We start from the raw sequence: 25,692 nt of genomic DNA on the forward strand, positions 1-25,692 counted from the left end.
ACAGGCGCCCCAGCACTGGACCTAGACGGGGCCTCTGTTCCCCACTGATGCTGCTGGCCCAGGTCGCCCACTGCTTCTCGTCCTACTCACGCACTGACCAGAGGTCGCCCGCCATGGGCACAGCCTGCCGCTGAGGAGGCAGCGGGCGCAGCCGCTTTTGTCCTCACTGGCCTTCTGGAGTCCTCGCCAACTTGCAGCTGTCTGGTTCCTCTGTCACACTCTCTGGTCTCTTATTTTCATAAATGTTGGGGAATTTTGGTTGATTATGCTGTTCTTCAGTAGATCTGCCTAGATTTTCTACCAGGTGCACGGGAGCTGGGTTCCCTCCATGCTACTCTGTCACCATCTTAATCTCCTCCTCCCAAATCATATTTTTTATTGTCTCTTAACAAAGTTTCTTTAAAAAAATTAAACTGTTGTCAACTGATGACTGTGAAGGAGCTTATTTGTGATATTGTTTCTTAAGGTTTTGTTTTGAGACCCTAATTATCCCCAGCTAAAGAAGAAAAGCAGTAAGATGTAGAATATAAGGAGAACATATAAATGATTAAAAACAAAATGAAGATGTTAATGAGGCAGAAATCAGGAAGATATGAAAATAATAAACAGCCCTGGCTAGTGTAGCTCAGTGGATTGAGCGCGGGCCTGCGAACCACAGGATCGCGGTTCGATTCCCAGTCAGGGCACATGCCTGGGTTGCGGGCCAGTTCCCGGCAGGGGACACACCAAAGGCAACCATACATTGATATTTCTCTCTCTCTCTCTCTCTCTCCTTCCTTTCCCCTCTAAAGATAAATAAATAAAATCTATAAAAAAATTAAAAAAAATAATAAACAGGGGTAAAGACACAATGGGCCAGGCCTAGGGTCTGAAAGCAGAAATTAGCTGTAGCACGCTTACATGTTCTGAGGTACTGGACAGCATAAGTATCACATACAAGGTGGGTAACCAGAAATAGATTTACTGCTTAAAATGATAAAGTAGGTTTGGGAGAGACAGTGTGAGAAATGATGCTTAAAAAAAGCTGCTGATGAGCAGTGCTTAGTATCAAGGCATAGGTAGTGAGGTTTATCCAAGAAAAAGGAGGATACTGACATAGTTGTAAAGCTGGGATTGTGCCACCACTGGATATCCTAGAGGATCTGGGCTATGCCAATACCACACTGAAAAGGTTGGCACTACTCTAATAGTTATTCAGTAGATACCTCAAGGCATGCAAGATGGAGGCAGAAACAAAGCGGTGAGATTTATATCTCTAATGAGAAAATAGGGGTGACAGAAAAGGAGGGATAAGATTAACACAGGCCAGATAAACATAATAGAACAATATGTGAAGATTCTAAATATGTTAAGTATCTTCATAAAACAACAAGTAAAGACATAACAACAGTATCAATTTTCTGTCAGTGCTGTAACAAATTACTATAAACTTAGTAGCTTAAAACAACACAGATTTATTAGAAGTCCAACATGCGTCTCTCTGGGCTAAAATCAAAATGTCAGCAGGACTGTTTTCTTTCCAGGAGCTCTAGAGGATAATTTGTTTTCTTCCCCTTCCCTTGCCCAAATTCCTTGGCTCATGTTTCCTCCTTCCATTTTCAAAATTCATCATTCTCACCTCAATTTCTCCTCTTTATCCCATCTACTTTTTATCTTCCACTTCCCCACTTACTTCTTTATAAAGATTCTAAACACCTTGGACTCACTTATCACTTAGATAATCCAAGTTCATCTTTTTATCTCAGTTGTCTTAATGTAATCACATGTACAAAGTCCCTTTGCTTTACAGGTTCCAGGTACTGTGGTATGCATATCTTTGGATGTTGGAGTTGAGGGAAGGGTTTTGATTTGTCTCCCATAATACCCACATGAAGAAAAAAGTATTTATAAATAAACATATGCAAAACTAAATTTGTGCCTATAGAAAGATAAGGTAAATATATTAGAAATAAAAACTATATCACAGTCATAAAAATATGTAGTAAAGTTTTTCTAGACTATGAAAATAAAAAATAGGTATTCATTTAGGACAATTGTAATCACCTATTACTGACAATTTGATGCCTTGCATTTAGAAAGATTTTCATGCAGAATTACAAGCAAAGTCTAATGGAGTCTAGGATCTATTATAGATATTTGTCACCGACTAGCTGGAATGGAAGAAATGACCATAGAGATCTTAAACATTTGTGGCCTATGCAGTTGTATTCTGATACATGTGACTGGTTGGGAAATCCTGATTTATAGCATTTGCCAATTTTCCTCATTTAAATATTCCTGCTGTGGCTGATTTAAAGTTACTCACATTTAGCCCTGGTTGGTGTGGCTCAGTGGATTAAATGCTGGCTTGTGAACCAAAGGGTTGCTGGTTAAATTCCTAGTCAGGGCACATGCTTAGGTTGCAGACCAAGTTCAGAGCTGGGAACACGTGAGAGGTAACCACACATTGATGTTTCTCTCCCTCTCTTTCTCCCTTCCTTCCCCTCTAAAAATAAATAAATAAAATGTTAAAAAAAACAACATTACTCACATTTACTTTAAATTCTGAACATAATTGTTTGTTTGTTGTTGTTAGCAGTATATGCCCACTCTAGCACATCACCAAGATGGTGATTTAGTTCTAAAATTTCATATCTACAATAGTTACTTGTTGGTGAGCAACAGGTTATCTTTGGTGAGCAAAGTATGAGAATGAAAAGAGTCTAAATTTAGGTAACATTATATATACACATATACCCATACATATACATTATATACAGTATATATACACATATATACATATAATGTTACCTAAATTTAGATATATGTATATCTCCTAAAATGCACATATTTTCTATGAAAAATAAGTTTATGCAAAAATTCTCACTTCTTTTCTTGAAATTATTTTTCTCTAAATCTTTTGAGTAATTTATACTCATTAAACATTTAGGGAAATCCCTGGTGAAAATAATAAAATTTATAGTTCAGAGACTAGGTTGAACAGACAAACATCTGTCCAACAATAACATCTTATTTCATATAATAAATTAGTTCACAAATGATGATGGATTAAGTAACTGCATTAAGTCATTTATTAATCCAACTTTTTAAAAGGCATTAACTTTGTATGAAGCATACATGTGAATGATGCGCTGAAAGAAACTAACATTTGATGATGTCTAATATATTTTAGCTAGGAGATTTATATTATTATATTGAAATAAGTATTTCAATATAATAATATTTCAAATATAATAAATATTTAAAATATTTTCTCTCAGATGAGGACATTGAGGCTTAAGTTAAATAATTTAGTTCTAGAATTTAATTGTTTGACAAAATTTAAGTGTGGAGTAACAAGAATCTGAATGCAATTCTTATTGATTTCAAAACCTTTACTCTTTCTGTCATGCCATGTAGCTTCTTCAGGGAAGTACAACATGAAGATATAAAACATAGTTCTTGTTTTCTAAATTTTTAGTATAAATGAGACAAAAAGATATACACATCTACCAATTGTGCTTAAAAACAAGTCTTTTATTTAAAATGATTAAAGTATAAGTAATAATGAAAATAAGTATGTCCTTAGATTTCAAAGGAGAGAAAGATATCTTTTCTAAGCTAAAGAGTTCCCAGTTTAGTTTTACTTATTTATTACATATAATAAAATAGCTGGCACCCTGTCAGTTTACTTTTATTAACCCATCATCGACTCATCTATATTTCTGTCTATTATTTTATCTATCTATCTATCTTTGTATTCATCTTTCCATTCATTCTTTCATCTACCATTCATACATAACTGTTTATGAAAAAGTCATATTTTATGATGTAGACTTACTACAGTTAGACATAACACAACTGGAAGAAAACTATTTTTAAATATTAACTTAAAATAAGTGAGGAATTGGATGTGTTGGATGAGGAAAAGATTGGTTGTGTTGCAATTAACAAAATGTCAGAGACTTAGGGCAACAAAACAATTTTTGGTTCACACACTGCACATTTGTTTTCTAGACCTATTGGCACAGGTGACCTGGATCCTATAATCTGTGGCATCTCCATTATAGCAGAGTGTTTTAGGGTTCAGGGAAAAGGAGCTGGATAATCAAGAATTGACTCTGACAAGGGGCAGAAAGACTTTTTGAAGAAATAATGACAAAAAAATTTCCTAGCCTGTTGAAGGAAAAAGTCATACAAGTTCAGGAAGCACAGAGAGTCCCAATCAAGATGAATCCAGAGGCCAACACCAAGACATATCACAATTAATATGGTAAAGTTTAGAGGCAAAGAGAAGCTTAAAGGCAGCAAGAAAGAGTTAGTAACCTACAGTGGGGCTCTAATACATGTGCCAGATGATTTCTTAACATAATATAGTCCAGAAGGAATTGGCATAAAATATTCCAAGTAATGAAAAGCAAGAATCTGCAATCAAGGACTCCATCATGTAAGGTTCTCATTTAAACTGGAAGCTGAAGTAAAGACTCCCAGGCAAAAGAAAGAAGGAAAGGAAAGGAAAGGAAAGGAAAGGAAAGGAAAGGAAAGGAAAGGAAAGGAAAGGAAAGGAAAGGAAAGGAAGAGAGAAAAGGAGTACATTTCCACCAAACCAGCCTTGCAAGAGATGCTTTAAGAATGAGAAGAAATAGGAGGGAGGAAGATGGTGGCAAGATACGAGGGAGCAGATTCCGCTTCCCTCTACACATGGGAGAAAAACCTAGCCAATCTATGGAGGAAAAGAGCAAACAGCCAACAGTACCACAGCATATATTAAAATAAGAGACCAAAAATTGTAGCAGACACTAAAAAAAACAGAGAGTAAGGAGAGTGCTTCAGGACAATAAGGTCCCAGTGACCAGCACAGAGAAAGCCTGCTACAGCCAGCAAAACCAGAAAAACTGGTTTGGCCAGTTTGAAACCAAGAAGAGGTGTTTTTTTGTTTTGTTTTGTTTTTTAGTAATATTTTATTTTATAATTTTTATTATTGTTTTATCTTTCAATTCCTTTTTCCTATCTTTCCTCCTTTTTTTGTTTTATTTCTTCTTCCTTTCCTTCCAATTTTATCTTTTTTCCTCCCTTCTTCTACTTTTTTTTTTAAACACTCACTTGTGAGACAAAAAACCTGGAGCTGTGAAAAGACCAGTGTTGGACCCAAAGAGGGAGCATCCCAACAGCTGACACAGTGAGAAAAATTTCACCTTGCTATTGTAGAGAACCTGCAGGTTATTGAATATTTGTACTATTATTTTTTCATGATTGTTAAATCTTTTATTTTAATAATGTTTTTGTATTTCTCTTCTTTCTGTATAGTCTTCTTTACTTGGCTTGTTATATTGTATGATTTCAGAGGTTTCCCCTATTCTCTCTTCCATAGTGTATTGCTAATTTAATGCCCTTATGTCACTTGTGTTCCTTTGGCACACTATTCAAGGTCCTATACTCCCTATTCCTGTTATCCAGATTACATAGATTCTGTCATATGACTGTTGATCTATTATTATTCTAAGTAATAGCTGTTCCATACAATTATAAATACTTGACAACACACCTCCCAGATCTTAGCTCACTTCACAGTTTCCTGAACTCTATTACCATAGTGGTTAACTGTATTCTCTCACACACTACATCTATTTACTGTCCCTTACTCTCACCTTACCTCAGAATCTGACCTCCCACAACCGCACTGCTTTGTAGATCCAACTCACAATTCTTTCCTCCCCAACAAGAGCCTTACCTTCTTGCCATCCTTTCTAAAAAGTGGCTACTTGAGTGGAATATTGTGGTTAACACTAGCCAAGTGATCCCCTATCTTTTCTCTACTGGCTACTACTGTAAATATCATAGAATACTCTCTTGCTGTCATAAATCATTTTGCCTTTCCCTTCCAAATGATCACAAAAAAGATTAGGTGGAAGTAGTGAACACTAGGATACCCAGTGGAAGAGGAAACTGACCAACAAAGAAACCACCAAAAGATAACAACACAAGAAGGTGAAGGAGGGAGTGAAAACCACACTAAATTCAATCCAGAAACTATCTGTAAACATAACTAAATAGTGGAGAAACTACCCAGTAAAAATAACTGAACAAGAGCAAGAGAGAATCCTCAAAACCTTGTACACATGGAAGAACCAGCTTCAAAACAACCTGCCCTCACCAGCACAACAAAATAAAAGAGGTAATGGACAGAGTAACCCTCAGTTAAGGAAAGGACCTAGCAAAGAAAGACCCAACAACAATCAAACCCCAAAGACAAACACAGAATAAACTTAAATGACAGCCCAAGACCCAGTGAGCTTGGGAGAGCAAGGAGACTGCACCACTGAATCTCACAAGTCTTCTACCATAGAAGCTCACACCACAAACCCAGGGAGTTAGAACAGATCAATTTAAGAAGCTGAGGATAGCAAGAAGAGTCTCAGAGAGAATGGGAAGACAAAGAAACAATCCTCACATGAAAAAAAAGAAAACCTAAGAAAGAATGCTAAATGAAATAGAGGCAACTCACCTCTCAGATACTGAGTTCAAAGCAATGGTTATCAGGAAGCTCCATGAGCTCAATGAACTACCAGAAACTATAGGAAAAATACAATGAACTCACAGCAAATATATCAACATGAAAAAGGAAAGAGAAACTATCAACAAGGGCCAAGAGGAAATGAAGAATACAATTTCTGAACTGAAGAACACAGTAGAAGAAATCAAAACAGGCTCAATGCAGCATAAGACTGGATCAGTAAGCTGGAGAATACAGTAGAAAAAAACACCCAGAAAGAGCAAGAAAAGGAAAAGAAGCTCAGAAAGGATGAAGAGAGATTAAGAGAAATACAAGACAATATGAAACATAACAGTATTCATATAATAGAAACACCAGAAGGAGAAGAATAATAAGGGGTAGAAAACCTATTTGAAAAAGTAATGATGGAAAACTTCCCTAATTTGATGAGAGAAAAAGTTACACAAATCCAGGAAACACAGAGAGTTCTAATCAAGAGGAACCCAAAGAGCCTCGCTTCAAGACACATTATAATTAATATGGCAAAATTCCAAGAAAAAGAGAATCTTAAATGAAGCTAGGGAGAAACAGAAAGAAACTTACAATGGAGACCTGATAAGGTTAGCAGCTGACTTCTCAATGGAAACACTCCAAGCCAGAAGAGAATGGCAAGAAATATTCCAAGTAATGAGAACCACAGGCCTATAACCAAGGCTACATTACCCAGCAAGGCTCTCAATCAAGATAGAAAGCCAAATAAGGAGTTCCCAGACAAAATAAGTCTAAAAGAATATATCTCCCCCAAACCAGGTCTGACAGAGATGCTAAAGGAACTGCTTTAAGAAAAGGAAGGAAGAGAAAGAGAGAAGAAAATAGATATGAATATGAAAATGAGTAAGTACCTATCAATAATAGCCTTAAATGTAAAATGATTAAATGCTCTAATCAAATGGCATAAAATAACTGAATAAATGAGAAAGCATGACTCACACATACTAAACATACAAGAGACCCACCTCGGGACAAAAGACCTAAACAGACTGAAAGTGTAGGGCTAGAAACAAATATTCCAAGCAAATGGACAGGAAAAAAAAGCCGGGGTGGCAATACTTGTATCAGACAAAATAGACTTTTAAAAAGGGGCCATAAAAAGAGACCCAGAAGGTCACTTCATATTACTCAAGGAACCAATCCATCAAGAAGACATTAACATCATAAATATATATGTACCCAACATAGAAATATCCAAATATATAAAGAAAATCTTGGAGGACTTCAAGAAAGATATTGACAGCAACACAATTATAGTAGAAGATTCAAACACCTTACGGTCAGAAATGACAGATTTTCCAAACAAAATATCAACAAAGTTATTACAGCAATGAACAATGCCCTAGATCAAATGAACTTAACTGATATACATACAGCCTTTCAACTTAAAGAAGCAAAATACATATTGATTTCAAATGCACAATGAACATTTTCAAAAATGGACCACATGATGGGACACAAAACAAGCCTCAATGTGTTAAAAAAATTCAAATCATACCAAGGATTTTCTCTGACCACAGGGGACTAAAACTACAAAATCAAGCCCAAGAAAAACAAAACCCAACAATAAATGGGTAAAGAATGAAATTAGGAAAGAGATAAAAATGTTTCTATAAACAAATGAAAATGAACTCACAACAAGGCAAAACTTATGGGACACAGAAAAGGCAGTCCTGAGAGGCCAGTTCATAGCTATACAGGCCTACCAGAAAACAAAAAAACATTTCAAACATAAAACCTAACCCTGCACCTACAAGAACTCAAGGAACAACAACAAAGACAGCCCAGAGTAAGTAGAAGGAAGGAAATAACCAAGATTACAGCACAATTAAATGACAGACTAAATGAACAATTCTAAGGATCAGTGAATCCAGAAGTTGGTTCTTTAAAAAGATGAACACAATCCATAAGCCTTTAAGCAGGCTCATCAAGAAAAAAAGAGAGAGGACCCAAATAAACACAATCAGAAATGAAAGAGGAGAGATTACAACTTATAACACAGAAATAGAAGGGATTGTAATAAATTACTATGAAGAACTGTATGCCTAGAAATTTGAAAACCTAGGTGAAATGAACTAATTTCTAGAAAGACATAATACTTTAAAACTCAATGAAGAAAAAGCAGAAAGCATGAACAGACCAATAACAGCAGATGAAATTGAAGCAGTAATAAAAAAACTCCCATCACACAAAATCCCTAAACGGGATGGTTTCACAGGAGAATTCTACAAAGCATTTAAGAAAGAGCTAACCCCTATCCTTCACAGACTATTCTAAATTTTTTTTAAAAAATGGAAGACTCTAAAACTCTTTTTATGAAGCCAGCATCATACTAATCTCAAAACCAGATAAAGACACAACGAAGAAATAAAACTTTAGGCCATTATTGCTGATGAACATGGATGGTAAAACCCTCAACAAAATATTAGCAAACTGCATCTAACAATGCATTAAAAAGATCATACACCATGACCAGTGGGAGCCATCCCAGGGATGCAAGGATGGTTCAGCATTTGCAAATCAGTAAAGGCAATACACCACATAAACAAAAGCAAAGACAAAAATCATGATGATATCAATAGATGCAGAAAAAGCTTTTGATAAGGTATAGCACCCATTTATCATAAACATACTCAGCAACGTGGGAATAGAGAGAGCATTCCTCAACATAATAAAGGCTATCTATGAGAGACCTACAGCCAACATCATACTCAATGGACAAAAACTAAAAGCTTTTCCACTAAGATCAGGAAAAAGAAAAGGTTTTCAACTTTCACCACTTCTGTTCAATATAGTATTGGAAGTTTTTGTCACAAAAGTTAGACAAGAAAGGGAAATAAAAGGCATCCAAATCAGAAAGGAGAAAACAAAACTGTCATTGTTTGCACATGACATGATAGTGTTCATAGAAAATCCTATAGACCCCACCAAAAAACTGTTTGGCCTAATAAATGATTTCAGAAAAACAGAGTGATACAAAGCCAATGCCAAGAAATCAAAGGAATTTTGGTATACTAACAATGAAATAGCAGAAGCAGAAATCAAGAAACAAAATATATTCTATTTAGTAGAAAGAAAAATAAAATACCTAGGAATAAACCTAACTGAAGAAGTAAAAGACCTGTATGCAGAAAACTACACAACACTGAAGAAAGAAATCAAGAAGGACACAAACAAATGAAAACATATACTTCGTTCATGGATTGTCAGAATTAACATCATCAAAACGTCCATACTACCCAAGGGAATTACAGATTCAATGCAATACCTACTAAAATACCAATGGCATATTTCACAGACATAGAACAAACACTTCAAAAATTTATATGAAACCACAAACACCTCCAAATAGCTGCTGTGATTTTGAGAAAAAGAGCAAAATAGGAGGGATCATAATACCTGATACAAGACTATAATTACAAGACCACAGTAATCAGAACAGCCTGGTAATGGCATAATGACAGGCATAATGGACCAGTGGAACAGAACAGGTAGCCCAGAAATAAACCCAAGTCTATATGGTCAATTCATATTTGACAAAGGGGGCAGAAACATAAAATGGAATAAAAATAGCCTCTTCAACAAATGGTGTTGGTAGAACTGGACAGGTAAATGCAAAAAAACAAACAAACAAAAACCTCAAGCACCAACTTACACCATACATAAAAATAAAGTCAAGGTGAATAAAAGATTTAACTATAAGCTGTGACACCATAGAAGTCCTAGAGGAGAACATAGACAGAACATTCTCAGATATTTTGCACAGCAACATTTTAATTGATATATCCCCTAGAGAATTGGACATAAAGGAAAGAATAAACAAATGGGATCTCATCAAAATAAAAAAAGCTTCTGCACGGCTAAAGAAAACAGTGTTAAATGAAAAGACAACCAACTGTGTGGGAAAACATAGTTGCCAACATTACCTCAAAAAAGGGTTTAATCTCCAAAATGCATAAAGAACTTACAGGACTCCAATCTAAGACAAGAAACCCAATTTAAAAATGGTCAAAGGATTTGAACAAACACTTCTCCAAGGAGGACATACAGAGATCCAGAGACATGTTTTAAACAAAAGATGTTTAACATCGCTAGCTATCAGAGAGATGCAAATTAAAACGACAATGAGATAGCACTTCACACCGGTGTGAATGTACATCATAAACAAAGCAACAAACAACAAGTGTTGGAGAGGTTGTGGAGAAAAGGGAGCCCTAGCACACTGTTGGTGGGATTGCAGGCTGGTACAACCACTATGGAAAACAGTATGGAATTTTCTCAGAAAACTAAAAATGGATTTGCCATTTGACCCAGCAATTCTACTGCTAGGATTATGCCCTAAAAACCCTGAAACACCAATCCAAAAGAACCTATGCACCCCGATGTTCATAGCAGCACAATTTACAATAGCCAAGTGCTGGAAGCTACCTAGGTGCCCATTAGTAAATGAATGGATAAAAAAACTATGGTACATTTACACAATGGAATTCTATGCAGCAGAAAGAAAGAAGGAGCTACTACCCTTTGTGACAGCATGGATGGAACTGGAAAGCATTATGCTAAGAGAAATAAGCCAGGTGGTAAAAGACAAATACCATATGATCTCAACTTTAACAGGAAGCTAAACAACAAAACAAACAAGAAAGCAAAATATAACCAAAGACACTGAAATAGAGAACAGGCTGACCGAGACCAGAGGGGAGAGGGGAGGAAATTTCATTGGCAAAGGGGAAGTGTTTACAGGGACAAGTATAAAGGACACATGTACAAACATTAAGGGGGGTGGAAATGGGAGGAAGGTGGGGAGGATTGGGGGGTGGGCTGGGATGAGAGTAAAATACAGAAAACTGTACTTGAACAACAATTTTTGAAAAAGAAAAGATGAGGATTTTATTGTGAAAAATAAATAATAAAATTGGCATAAAATTGATATACTTACAGTAAAAAAAGAATAAGAAGAAATATATAGAACATTGGTACAAAGGGGAGAAATGGCAATGCATAAGTGCCTATCAATAATAAGCTCAAATGTAGCCGAATCAAGTTCTCAATAGTAATAAAGCATCTAAATAGAAAAGAAAACATAACCCATATATATGTGCTGTCTATAAGAATCACACCTCAGAACAGAAGACTTATACAGGCTGAAAGTTAAGGGTGGAAAAATATTCCATTAAAACGGAAACAAACAAACAAAAACCAGAGCAGCATCACTTCTATCTGACAAAATAGACTTTAATAAAGATCATAACAAGCGACAAAGGAGGCCACTTTATAATAGTTAAGTATCAGTCCAACAAGAGAATATAACCCTTGTAAGCATATTTGTACACAATATAAGAGCACCTAAATATGTAAGGAAAATCTTGGAGGATTTTATGAAAGAGATTGACAGCAATACAGTCACTGCAGGGAATTTTAACACACCCCACTATCAAAAATGAACAAATCTTTCTGACAAAAAAAATCAACAATGATACAGCAGCATTAAATGACACACTAATTCATGCAAATTTAAATGATATTTACAGGATATTCCACCGCAAAGAAGCAGAATATACATCCTTCTCAAATGCACATGAATCATGCTCAATGATAGACCACATGATAGGACACAAAATAAGCCTCAACAAATTCAAGAAAATTTAAATTATATCAAGCATTTTCTTGGATCACAATAATTTGAAACTAGAGATCAACTGTGAGAAAAAAAAAAAACCCTTAAAAACATTCAAATACATGATGGCTGAACAATATGTTATAAAATAATGAATGGGTTAAAATGATGTCAAGGAAGAAATGAAAAAAAAATACTTGGAAAGAAATGAAAATTAGCACACAACAACCCAAAACCTATGGGACACAGTGAAAGCAGTCCTGAGAGGTAAGTTTATAGCATCACAAGGGGATACTACCTAAAGGAAATATAAAAATCTGAAATAAACAACCTAAGCTTACACCTAAAAGAACTAGAAAAACAACAACAAACAGAGCCCAGAGTAAGTAGAAGGAAGGAAATAATGAAAATCAGAGAAGAAATAAATGACATACAGACTTAAAACAATTTCAAATATAAAAAGAATCCAGGAGTTGATTCTTTGAAAATGTAAACAAAATTGACAAGCCTTTCACTAGATTCATCAAGAAAAAGAAAGAGCACCCAAATAAATGAAATCAGAAATGAAAGAGAAGTAATAGCTGACAGTACAGAAGTCCTGGACTGGATGGCTTCAGAGCAGATTTTTCCCAATTATTCAAAGGAAAATACCCACCCTTCTCAAACTATTCCCCAAAATTAAAGAGGGTGAAGACTTCCAAACTCTTTTTATAAAGCCAGTATTATCTTTATTTCAAAACCAGGTAAAGATGCAACAAAAAAAAAAATACAAAAGTACAGGCCAATATCTTTGATGAACATAGATGCCAAAATCATCAACAAAAAAACAGATCCAGCAATACATCTAACAGAGCACACACCATGATCAAGCAGGATTCACCTCAGTGGTTCAAGGATGGTACAATATTCACAAATCCATAAATGTGATACCCATATAAATAAAACGACAGACAAAAATCACATAATCACATCAATAGATGCAGAAAATAATTTTATAAAATCCAGCACACATTTATGATAGAAATACTCAGCAAAGTGGGAATAGAGGGATTATACCTCCACATAATGAAGGTCATATATGTAAAACCTACTGCCAACATCATACTCAATGGGCAAAAACCAAAGGTATTTCCCTTAAAATCAGGAACAAGAACAGTGGTGTCCACTTTCACCACTTCTTTTGAGCATAGTACTGGAAGTCCTAGCCAGAGTAATCAGACAAGAAGAAGAAATAAAAGGCATCTAAATTTGAAAAGAGGGAGCAAAACTGTCATTATTCACAGACGAGAAGATATTGTACATAGAAAACACCATAGGCTCCACCAAAAATCTACTGAACCTAATAAATGAATTTGGCAAAGTAGCTAGATATAAAGTCAATATTCAGAAATTAATGGCATTTTTATGCACCAAAAATGAACTATTGAAAAGATAAACTAAGAAAACCATTTCATTTACTATTTCAAAACAACAACAAAAAATATACCTCAGAGTAAATTTAACCAAGGAAGTGAGAAAACTGTTTTCAGAAAAGTATAAAACACTGGAGGAAGAAACTGAGGAAGACATAAATAAGTGGAAGCAAATACTGTGTTCTTGGATTGGCAAAATTAACATCATTAAAATGTCCATATTACCCAGAGCAATCTATGGATTCAATGTAATCCCAATTAAAATAATATGGCATATGTCACTGATTTAGAGAAAATACTCCCAAATTTATATAAAGACAAAAAAGACCCCAAATAGCCCCAGCAATCTTGAGAAAGAAGAATAAGGTTGGAGAAATCATAATACCTGACATTAAACTGTACTATAAGGACACTGTAATCAAAAGAGCCTGGTAGTAGCGTAAGAACAAACACATAAATCAATGAAACAGAATAGAGGAACAATCCCATATCTTTACAGTCAATTAATATTTGACAGTGAAGGCAAGATCATACGATGGAGTAAAGACAGTTCCTTTAATAAATGGTATTGGAAGAACTAGACTGGTATGTGAAAAAAAATGAAACTAGACCACCAATTTACACCATACACCAGAATAAACTCAGAATGGGCAAAATACTTAAATATAAGTCCTGATACCATAAAAATCATAGTGAAAAATAAAGGAAATAACATTTCATATATCTTGCACAGCAATATTTTTGCCAACACATTTCCTAGCACAACAGAAATAAAAGAAAAAATGAACAAATGAGACTATGTCAAATTAAAAAGTTTCTGCACAGCTAAAAATACTATCATTAAAACAGAAATGGGATGATGTAGAAGATGGCGGCAGAGTAGGACAAAGGATTTTGCTTCCCTCCATGTGCCGGAGAAAAACCGGGCTGATCTGCGGAGGAGTGCAGCGGATAGCCAACCGGGACCCAGCGTATAGGAAGGCAGGACTCCAGATAGTGTATCGGACACTGAATGACCAGAGATTGAGGAGAGGAGACGACCACAGATCTAAAAGGTACGAGGGAACAGAGGGAACAGCGCAGAGGTGGCAGGCCCTCCGCCGGGGCTGAGCCAGGGCCCTGGCCGGTCTGCTTTGGTCTCTGGGAGCCCAGGGTTGGCAACAACAACCCTGGGAGAGAACTAGTCACTGGCACCCTCCCTATCCTGCAGGGCACAGATTGGAAAGCACCAGGAGAGATTGGTTTGCCTATAGTGGCAGAGAGAGGAGGCGGCATTGGGAAGCAAACCAGAGAGCTCTGATAACTCTCGGAATCAGGCTGCGGTTGCTGGCTTGGGAGAACTGAGGGCCACCTGTGCATTCCCTGCAGCGTGGGATCAGAGCCTGCTCTGCCACAGACCCTGCGAGTCTCAGGCAACTAGCAAGGCCCCTGGAAGAGAGCCAGCCAGCAGCTCCATCCCTACTCAGATGGGCACAGACTGAGAAGCACTGGGAGTCAGGCTGTGGCTGCCGGCTTGAAAGGATTGTGAGTTGCTCTATATGTTCAGCCACAGCACTGGGAAAGGTCTGTGCCCGAGCCTGCGAGACCAGGAAAGCCTGGCTGGGAGCCTGCACCCTCAGGCCAGGCCAGGGCTGCGAAGGCTGGGGAAAAATCTGCTCTCAGTGGGGTGCAGGAGAGTGGTGCGAGTCTAGATCTTGAGAGGGCACTGGTGAGACCAATGGAGTTCACTGAGACGCGAGAAAGGCCACACTAATAGCCCCTCAGACTTCTGTAGATAGTGAGACCAGAGAAAAGGTTTGACCAGCTGGAAACCAACAAGAGGAGTAGGTGGAAGCAGAGAACACCAAGATACCTGCAGGAGACTGCACCACTGAATTTCACAGGCATCCTACCATAGAAGTTCCCACCTTACACCCAGGGAACCAGAACAGATCGATATAAGAAGCTGAAGCCAACAAGAAGAACAACACAAACAATGGGAAGACGAAGAAACAATCCCCAAATGAAGGAAAAGGAGGAAGTCTCAGAAAGAATGTTAGATGAAATGGAGGCAAGTCAATTATCAGATATTGAATTCAAAGCACTGGTTATCAGGAAATTCAAAGACCTTACAACCAGCTACCAGAAACTAAAGGGGAGCTACAATGAACTCACCGCAAACTGTATCAACAAGAAAAAGAGAGAATCCTCAACAAAGTGGGAATCCTAAAGGCAGTAAGGGAGAAAAAGGAAGTAACATACAAGGGGGTCCCAATAAGGTAGGCTATTGACTTCTCAATGGAAATATTCCAAGCAAGAAGAGAATGGTAAGAAATATTCCAAGTAATGAGAATCAGAGGCCTGCAAACAAGGCTACTTTACAGGCAAGGCTCTCAATCAAGATAGAAAGCCAAATAAAGAGCTTCCAAGACAAAAGAAGTCTAAAAGAATATGCCTCCACCAAACCAGCTCTACAAGAATTACTAAAAGGGCTGCTTTAAGGAAAAGAAGGAAAAGAGAGAGAGAGGAGCACAGGTACACAAATGGCAATGAATAAGTACCCTTAAATAATAACCTTAAACATAAATGGACTAAATGAACCAATTAAAAGACATAGAACAGCTGAATGGATAAGAAGCATGACCCACACATATGCTGCCTACAAGAGACCCACCTCAGGTCAAAAGACCATCACAGACTAAAAGTGAAAGTATGGAAACACATTTTCCAAGCAAATGGACAATAAAAAAAAGTCGGGGTAGCAATTCTCATATCAGACAAAATAGACTTCAAAAAAGGGCCATAAAGAGAGACCCAGAAGGTCACTTTATAATACTCAAGGGAAGAATCCACCAGGAAGACATTAACAACGTAAATATATATGCACCCAACATAGGAGCACCCAAATATATAAAGAAAATTATAGAGGACTTCAAGAAAGATATTGACAGCAACACAATTATAGTAAGGGATTTGAACACTCCACTGTCAAAAATGAACAAATCTTCCCAAAAAAATATCAACAAAGATATTGCAGGATTAAACAACACCCTAGATGAAATAGACTTAACTGATATATATAGAGCCCTCCATCCAAAAGGAGCTAAATACACATTCTTTTCAAATGCACATGGAACATTTTCTAAGATAGACCACATGATAGGACACAAAACGAGTCTCAACAAATTCAGGAAAATAGAAATCATACCAAGCATTTTCTCTGATCACAAGGGACTGAAATTGGAAACCAACACCACAGGAAAAAAACCAAAACACCCAAAAGCATGGAGACTGAATGGTTTGCTATTAAACAACGATGGGTCAAGATTGAAATTAGGAAAGATATCAAAAAGTATCTGGAAACAAATGAAAATGAACTCACAACAACCCAAAATTTATGGGACACTGAGAAGGCAGTGCAGAGAGGGAAGTTCATAGCAATACAGGCTTACCTAAAGAAGATAGGAACATTTCAAACAAACAACCTAACGCTATGCCTGCAAGAACTCGAAGAACAACAACAAAGACAGCCCAGAGCAAGAAGAAGAAATAAAATAAGTAAGAATTAAATGACATAGAGACTCAAAGCACAATTCTAAGGGTCATTGAATCCAGGAGTTGGTTTTTTGAAAAGATAAACACAATAGACAAACCTTTAAGTAGGCTCACCAAGAAAAGAAGAGAGGAGACCCAAATAAACACAATCAGAAATGAAAGAGGAGAGATTACAACTGAGACCACAGAAATAGAAGGGATTGTAAGAAATTACTACGAACAACTGTATGCCAAGAAATTTGAAAACCTAGGTGAAATGGAGACATTTCTAGACAAATATAATCTTCCAAAACTCAATGAAAAAGAAGCAGAAACCTGAACAGGCCAATAACAGCAGATGAAATTGAAGAAGTAATAACAAAAACTTCCATCACACAAAAGCCCAGACCAGATGGTTTCACAGGAGAATTCTACAAAGCTTTTAAGGAAGAGCTAACCCCTATTCTTCACAGACTATTCCAAAAAATCCAAAATGATGGAAAAATCCCAAATTCTTTTTATGAAGCCACCATCATCCTAATTCCAGAGAGAGACTCAACAAAGAAAGAAACCTACAGGCCAATATCGCTGATGAACATAGACGCTAAAATCCTCAGTAAAATGTTTTCAAATTGCATCCAACAATACATCAAAAAAAATCATACCAGGAACAAGTGTGATTCATCCCAGGGATGCAAGGATGGTTCAATATTCATAAATCAGTAAATGTAATACATCACATAAACAAAAGAAAAGACAAAAACCAGATTATCATATCAATAGACACGGAAAAGGCTTTTGATAAGTTACAACACCCACTGATGATAAAGGTACTCAGCAAAGTGGGAAGAGAGGGAGTATTCCTCAATATAATAAAGGCCATATATGAAAGACCTACAGCCAACATCATACTCAATGGGCAAAAACTAAAATATTTTCCACTAAGATCAGGAACAAATCAAGGTTGTCCACTTTCAACACTTCTATTCAAAATAGTATTAGAAGTTCTAGCCACAGTGATCATACAAGAAAAGGAAATAAAAGGCATCCAAATCAGAAAGGAGGAAACAAAACTGGCATTGTTTGCAGATGACATAATAGTGCACATGGAAAATCCTATAGCCTCTACCGAAAAACTGCTCGAAATAATAAATTAATTTGGCAAAACAGCAGGATACAAAGTCAATATCCAGAAATCAAAGGCATTTTTGTATACCAACAATGAAACAGCAGAAGGAGAAATCAAGAAAAATCCTTTTGATATTGCAAAAACAAAAATAAAATATCTGAGAATAAACCAAACCAAAGAGGTAAAAGACCTGTACTCAGAAAACTATACAACACTGAGAAAAGAAATCAAGGAAGACACAAAACAAATGGAAACATATACCGTGTTCATGGATTGGAAGAATTAACATCATCAAAATGTCTATACTACCCAAAGCAATTTACAGATTCAATGCAATACCTATTACAGTACCAATGGCATATTTCACAGACATAGAACAAACAGCTCAAAAATTTATATGGAACCATAGAAGACCCCGAATAGCAGCTGCAATTTTGAGAAAGAAGAACAAAGTAGGAGGGATCACAATACCTGATATCAAACTGTGTTAAAGGGCCACTGTAATCAAAACAGCTTGGTACTGGCACAAAAACAGGCACATAGACCAATGGAATAGAACAGAGAGCCCAGAAATATAAGCAAATCTCTACAGTCAATTAATATTCAACAAAGGGGGCAGTAACATAAAATGGAGTAAAGATAGCCTCTTCAACAAATGGTGTTGGGAGAACTGGACAGCTACATGTAAAAAAAAATGAAACTCGAGCACCAACTTACACCATACACCAAAATTAATTCAAGGCAGATAAAAGACTTAAATATAAGCCGTGAAACCATTAAAGTCCTAGAGGAGAACATTGGCAGGAAAATCTCAGATATTCCACGCAGCAAGATTTTTATTGATATATCCCCTAGAGCAAAGACATAAAGGAAAGAATAAACAAATGAGATCTCATCCAAATTAAAAGCTTCTGCATGGCTAAGGAAAACTGTACCAAGATAAAAAGAGAAGCAACAGCTTGGGAAAACATATTTGCCAATGATATCACAGACAAAGGTTTAATCTCCAAAATATACAAAGAACTCACATGACTCCACTCAAAGAAGACAAGCAACCCAATTAAAAAATGGGCAAAGGACTTGAACAGACATTTCTACAAGGAGGACATAGAGAGGATCCAGAGACACATGAAAAGATGCTCGATATTGCTAGCTATCAGAGAGATGCAAAAACCACAATGAGATACCACTCTATAGCAGTCGCAATGGCTATCATAAACAAACAAACAAACAAACAAGTGCTGGAGAGGTTGTGGGGAAAAGGGGACCCTAGCTCACTGTTGGTGGGATTGCAGAGTGGTACAACCACTATGGAAAGCAATATGGAATTTTCTAAGAAAACTAAAAATGAATGTGCCTTTTGACCCAGCAATTCCACTGTTAGGAGCATGTCCTAAGAACCCTGAAACACTAAACCAAAAGAACCTATGCACCCCGATGTTCATAGCAGCACAATTTGCAATAGCCAAGGGTTGGAAGCAACCTAGATGTCCATCGGTAAATGACTGGATCAAAAAGCTATGGTACATTTACACAATGGAATTCTGTGCTGCAGAAAGGAAGAAGGAGCTTCTACCCTTTTACAACATCATGGATGGAACTGAAAAGCATTATGATGAGCGAAATAAGCCAGGCGGTGAAAGACAAATACCATATGATACCACCTTTAACAGGAATCTAAACAACAAAACAAACAAGCAAGCAATATATGACCAATGACACTCAAATATGGAACAGGCTGACAGGGTCCAGAGAGGAGAGGGGAGAGAATCATAGGGGAAAAGTGGAGGGACTCACATGGACAAGTGTAAAGGACATATGGACAATAACTAAGGTGGGGGGTGGAAATGGGAGGGAGGTGGGGAGCACTGGGGGAACAGGGCTGGGAATATAAGACAGAAAACTGTTCTTGAACAAGAATTAAATAAAAATTAAAATTAAAAACAAAAACAATAACAAAAATGGAACCAACTGTATGGGAGAATATATTTGCCAATGATACACTGGATAAGAGTTTAATAACCCAATACTACGAAAGAAATAAGCCAATTAAAAAATAAGCAAAGGACCTGCCTTTGCTAGTTTAACTCAGCAAATTGAGTGTGGGCCTCTGGACCAACTAACTGTGGTTCTATTCCTGGTCAGGGCACTTGCCTAGGTTGCAGGACAGTTCCCAGTAGGGGACCCACGAGAAGCAACCATACATTGATATTTCTCTCTCTTTTTCTCCTTCCCTTCCCCTCTATAAATATATAAATAAAATCTTTAAAAAATAAGCAAAGGACCTGAATAGACACTTCTCCAAGGAGGACATACAAATGGCTCATAGGCAAATGAAAGAACTCTCAACATCACAATCAAACAGATGCATATTAAAACCACAATGATATATTATGTCATACCTGTCAAAATATCTATTACTAATAAACTAACAGACAAGAATTGTTGGCCGAGGTTGTGGGGAAGGGGGATCCCTAGTGCACTGTTGGTGGGAATGCAGACTAGGTGCAGCCACTGTGAAAAACAGTATGGAATTTCATCAAAAAAATTAAAATGGAACTCCCTTCTGAACCAGTGATTCCACTGCTGGAAATATACCCTAAGAATCCCAAAACACCAACTGAAAAGAACTCAGTTACCCCTATATTCATGGCAGCATTGTTTATAATAGCCAAGAGTTTGAAACAGTCTAACTGCCAATCAGTAGATGAGTGGATTAAAAAAAACTGTGGTATATTTACACAATAAAATATTATAAAGCATAAAAAAGAGGAATCCCTATCTTTTGGAACAGCATGGATGGAACCAGAGACCATTATACTAAGTAAAATAAGACAATTGGTGAAAGACAGTAGCATATGATGTAACTTATAAATGAAATATAATGAACAAAATTAGCTAATGCGCAAAATAGAAACAGAGACATAGAATCTTGGAATAGAATGGCAGCTGTAAAAGGGAAGGGAGGCAGTGGAGACTGATTGAAAGAAAATGAAGGGATTAGCTAAAGAACATGTATGAAGGACACATTGGCATCCGCAGTGGTGTGGGGATTGATTGTGGAAGTGGACAAATAGGAAGAATTGAGGCAACTCTAATAAAAACATATTTTTCGAAGTTAAAAAAAAACATTCACTCTAAAATGCCTCCTCTTGGAGATGACATACATCATCTCTGTTGACATTTTCTTGGCCAAAATTCATTTATTGGACACACCTAAGCCTATTCCTTGGAAGACAAGGAAATGAAACTCATCCATCTGTCCAGGAGCTAGAGATCTACAGACACTGGTGAGCACTAGTAATGCCAACCATGCCCCTAAACTGTGGAATAATTGTTAATGTGTAAGATTGAAAGAGATATCATTTCACAATAAAAATATTTAACACACAAAAGAAATTTGCCAGGAGAATTAACATAAATCTGTGAATTTCTGAGTAGCACTAATTTTTTATCTTTTCTGATGCAAATATTTCTCTATTTCTGAATCAAAACATTTCATTGATTACTTAAAGTGTGTCCTGGAGAACAGGAAAGAAAATATTACATTATACCCATGTGTATATATGCATATTATACTTGTATATATGTACATGCATACACAAACTTGCACTTGGTAATACTAGTATAACAATATACAAGATTGGGTGGAAGTAATGCCCACTCAAGTGTGGTTGGTAGGGTAATATTATGGATTTAATAATTTATAGTTTTAATTTGAACATTTCACTTAAAAATCATATGGTGTTCTTGATTGTGATATTGTTATGTTATGAATTGCATGTGAATGATTTTGTAATAAAATATTTTGTAATAAAAATGAGATGTTATTTGTGCTGGGCCCTGTGTATACTAAGACATCTTCTATTACTATGCCAGTACATATTTTTACAGTTCTGTCTTTAACTCATAGTGAAAGATATAGCTCTTGATTTTTCTTTCAAATAAAAGTAGGTTGGAAAGATATTTTGTATTGTTGACAATTGTTTCCTCAGCTTTAACCTTATTTACAAGTTTTTAAGGAAATAATTAGCTTCATTTCATTTTACTATACTTGTACTGTAATTATAATGTGACCTTTGTCCTATTTAGACATACATGTAGAAGATTATAATAGAATTTTTGTGAAGAAGAAACACTTCATAACAGCTTAGTTCCCTAGTAGTATTATATAATGGATCATAAATGGCCATACTTTGGAGAAAAAATTAAATTAAAAACACCTGCATTAGAGATAAATTTTCATCAAGTTGAGCTATCCAAAGACACCTTTTTTTTCCCTATGATCTCATGGAAATGTTTTCCATGTGTTTTGTGATTCAACTATTCTGCCTTAGATAATACAGTGACATCAAACATTTCAAATTCCATAATTAAGTGGCTGACAATGTTTTATATATATCATGTTTTGTTGTCAGAGTACCTTAAACTGTAAATAAGAAGCAGGAAATAAATTTGGGGCAAGAATAGTAGCACTCACGACTCAGGGTGATTTCACATTTTAATATTATTTACAAATACAATAGACATCAAATATTAATGGTTTTATTTTGTTTTATAACAAAAGGATACTAAATACATAGTGACAAGGTTAACTTTTAATTTTCCTTTTTTTGGTCAGTTTTATCTAGATTTTTGATATGCCATGCTTCTAACTTTTTTAAAAAGATTTTAAAAAGATTTTATTTGTTTATTTATCTTTAGAGGGGAAGGAGAGAGGGAGAGAAACCTCAATGTATGGTTGCCTTTCATGTGTCCCCTGCTGGGAACTGGCCTGCAGGGAACCGGCCTGCAACCCAGGCATGTGCCCTGACTGGGAATCGAACCACGATCCTCTGGTTCGAGGGCCTGTGCTCAATCCACTGAGCTACACCAGCCAGGGCCCATGCTTCTAACTTTTATATGAGAAACAGGTGGTTAAATGCATACTCTGACAACCTGACTGTAGCTTTGAGTGTAATATTTTAGTAATGCCTAAATATCATGTTTGCAATTGTCCTGAATCACTGTATTATCCCTTTACCAGATGCATTAAATAGTATATTAACAGAAAATATACTAAAGCTGAATAGTAATTCAAAATCTCAGCTCCCTGACCGATATTTTCTTAACAAAAAATATTTTCAGTTTAGTTATTGATTTGGTATCAATTACATCTGGGCTTGTTGAGCAACTGTTTGTAGAATATGTTGAGACTCACCTTTCCTTGACACAGTTCAATTTGTGCTAAAATTGTTAATGCGTGATCTGAAATTGTGATCCCTTATAGTTGCCCTCAATAATGGGATTCAAATGCTACAGTGTTTGATCTGTATTAACACTTTTAGGCTCTAAACAATTGACTGGAGGTCAGAAGTCACCAAAGAGTGTTCTATTGCCTTCAAAGTGTAGATACTAGTCTTGTGGGAATGATTTACCTTAAAATTTTCATTTTGCACACTCTGAGTTACCAGACAATTCTCCACTGTTTTTTCTAAGTGCAGTTAAATCTCAATTCCACCATTCATATGTAAAATGGAGATCATTTTAAAAGTAATATAAAAATAATATAAGTTATAGATCTATAGGCAGTCTTAGGAACTGCATGCTCTCATTATTAGTAGACTGACTCAATGTTGGCATCATTAATTAAATCTTGATTCTTCCCTGATTCTCATGTTTTGATAGTTAGCAGAGGCCTGAAGCTAGTGAGGGTTCCAATAAAGCCCCCACCTCACCTGAGGGTAAATTTCCATTACCTTTTCCCTAACTGCCCCCTCCTCTGCACTTTATGCGACAAATAATTTTGCTGTCTGGATAAAATAGAGACTATAAAGGAGAGCAGAAGTAGATTTATGCAAGGCAGTATCAATAAAGTTAGGATGAAGGACCAATACCAAAGAAAGGCAAAAAGATTCAGGACAATGGACTACATGGCTTACATAATGCTGTGATTTTTAATTGAATTTATTGGGGCTACATTGGTTAATAAAATTATATAGGTTTCAAATGTACAATTCTGTAATACATCATCTGCTTATTTTGTGTTCACAACCCAAATTTGTCTCTTTCTGTCACCATTTATCCCCCATTTACCTTCTCCACCTCCCTGAACTCCCAGCCCCTAAACACCACAGTGTTGTAATGTTGTCTGAGTCTAAGAGGTTTTTTGTTTGTTTGTTTGCTTTGCTTAATCCCTTCATCTTTTTCACATAGCACTGCAACCCCCTTCCCTCTGACAGCTGTCGGTTTGTTCCTGTTTTGTTTTCTAGTCTATTTTGTTCATCAGATTCCACATATAAGTAAAATAATGTAGTATCTGTCTTTCTCTAATTGGTTTGTTTCATTTAGCATAATACCCTCTAAAGCATAATACCCTCTAAGTCATTTTCCCCTCCTTTTAAATTTGGGACCAATGGAGAAAGATTAATGAAGATCAAAACACTCAAATTATTATAGACAAAACTGAATTGGAGAATGCAACATATAATCGTATTCATAAAATTAGGCTTCCCTTTTTTTTCTTCTTGAATTAAACACATTTTGAAGTTGGCAGGCTTTTTGTTTCTAAGATTATGAAATGGTGGTCTTGAAAAGTTTATGGTATTGAGTTGTAAAGAAAGTGAATTTTCAATGGAGTGGATGTTAAGAAAAAAAGGGAAACCCAGATGGGACTGAATTAAGTAGACTCTATTTAGGGTTTTGTTTGTTTTTTATGTTACTAGAAATCTTTAGTTTTTAAAGTTTTTATTGTTATGCTATTACAGTTGTTTCTGCTTTTTCTCCCTTTCCCCGTGTCTACCCAGCCTCTCCTTCTCAGTTCCCTAAGTCAATCCCCATTGTTGTACATGACCATGGGTTATGCATAAATGTTCTTGGTTAATCCCTTCACTGTCTCTCATCCTGTCCCCTCACACCTCCAGCAGCTGTCAGTCTGTTTCCATTAATGTATGCTTTTGCTTCTATTTTGTCCTTTTGTTTTATTGTGTTAATTAGATTCCACATATTAGTGAGATCGTATGGTATTTGTCTTTCATTGAGTGGCTTATTTCGCTTACTGTAATATTCTCCAGGTCCATCTAAGGTCTTACAAAATGCAAGAGTTTCACCTTTTTTTTAACACTTAGCAGTATTTGATACTACTTTAAATGTGATACATTTACCACTTGTGTAAATGTATCACAGCTTTTTTATCCATTTATCTATTGATGGGGCACTTAGGCTGTTTCCAGATCTTGACTATTGTAAATAGCACAGTAATGAACACAGGGGTGCATATGTATCTTGTATTTTTGTGTTGGAATCTTTAGGATGTATACCCAGAGGTGGATTTGCTGGGCCAAAAGGCAGTTCCCTCTTTAGTTTTATGAGGAAATTCCATACTGTTTTCCACAGTGGCTGCACTAGTCTGCATTTCTATTAACAGAGCACTAGGGTTCCCTTTTCTCCACATCCTTGTCAGCACTTCTTGTTTGTTGATTTATTGATGGTAGCCATTCTGACAGGTGTGAGGTGATAT

Source organism: Sturnira hondurensis, unplaced genomic scaffold (genome assembly GCF_014824575.4).
Source record: "Sturnira hondurensis isolate 20B ecotype Veracruz unplaced genomic scaffold, ASM1482457v3 Scaffold0017394, whole genome shotgun sequence".
NCBI classification, from domain to species: domain Eukaryota; kingdom Metazoa; phylum Chordata; class Mammalia; order Chiroptera; family Phyllostomidae; genus Sturnira; species Sturnira hondurensis.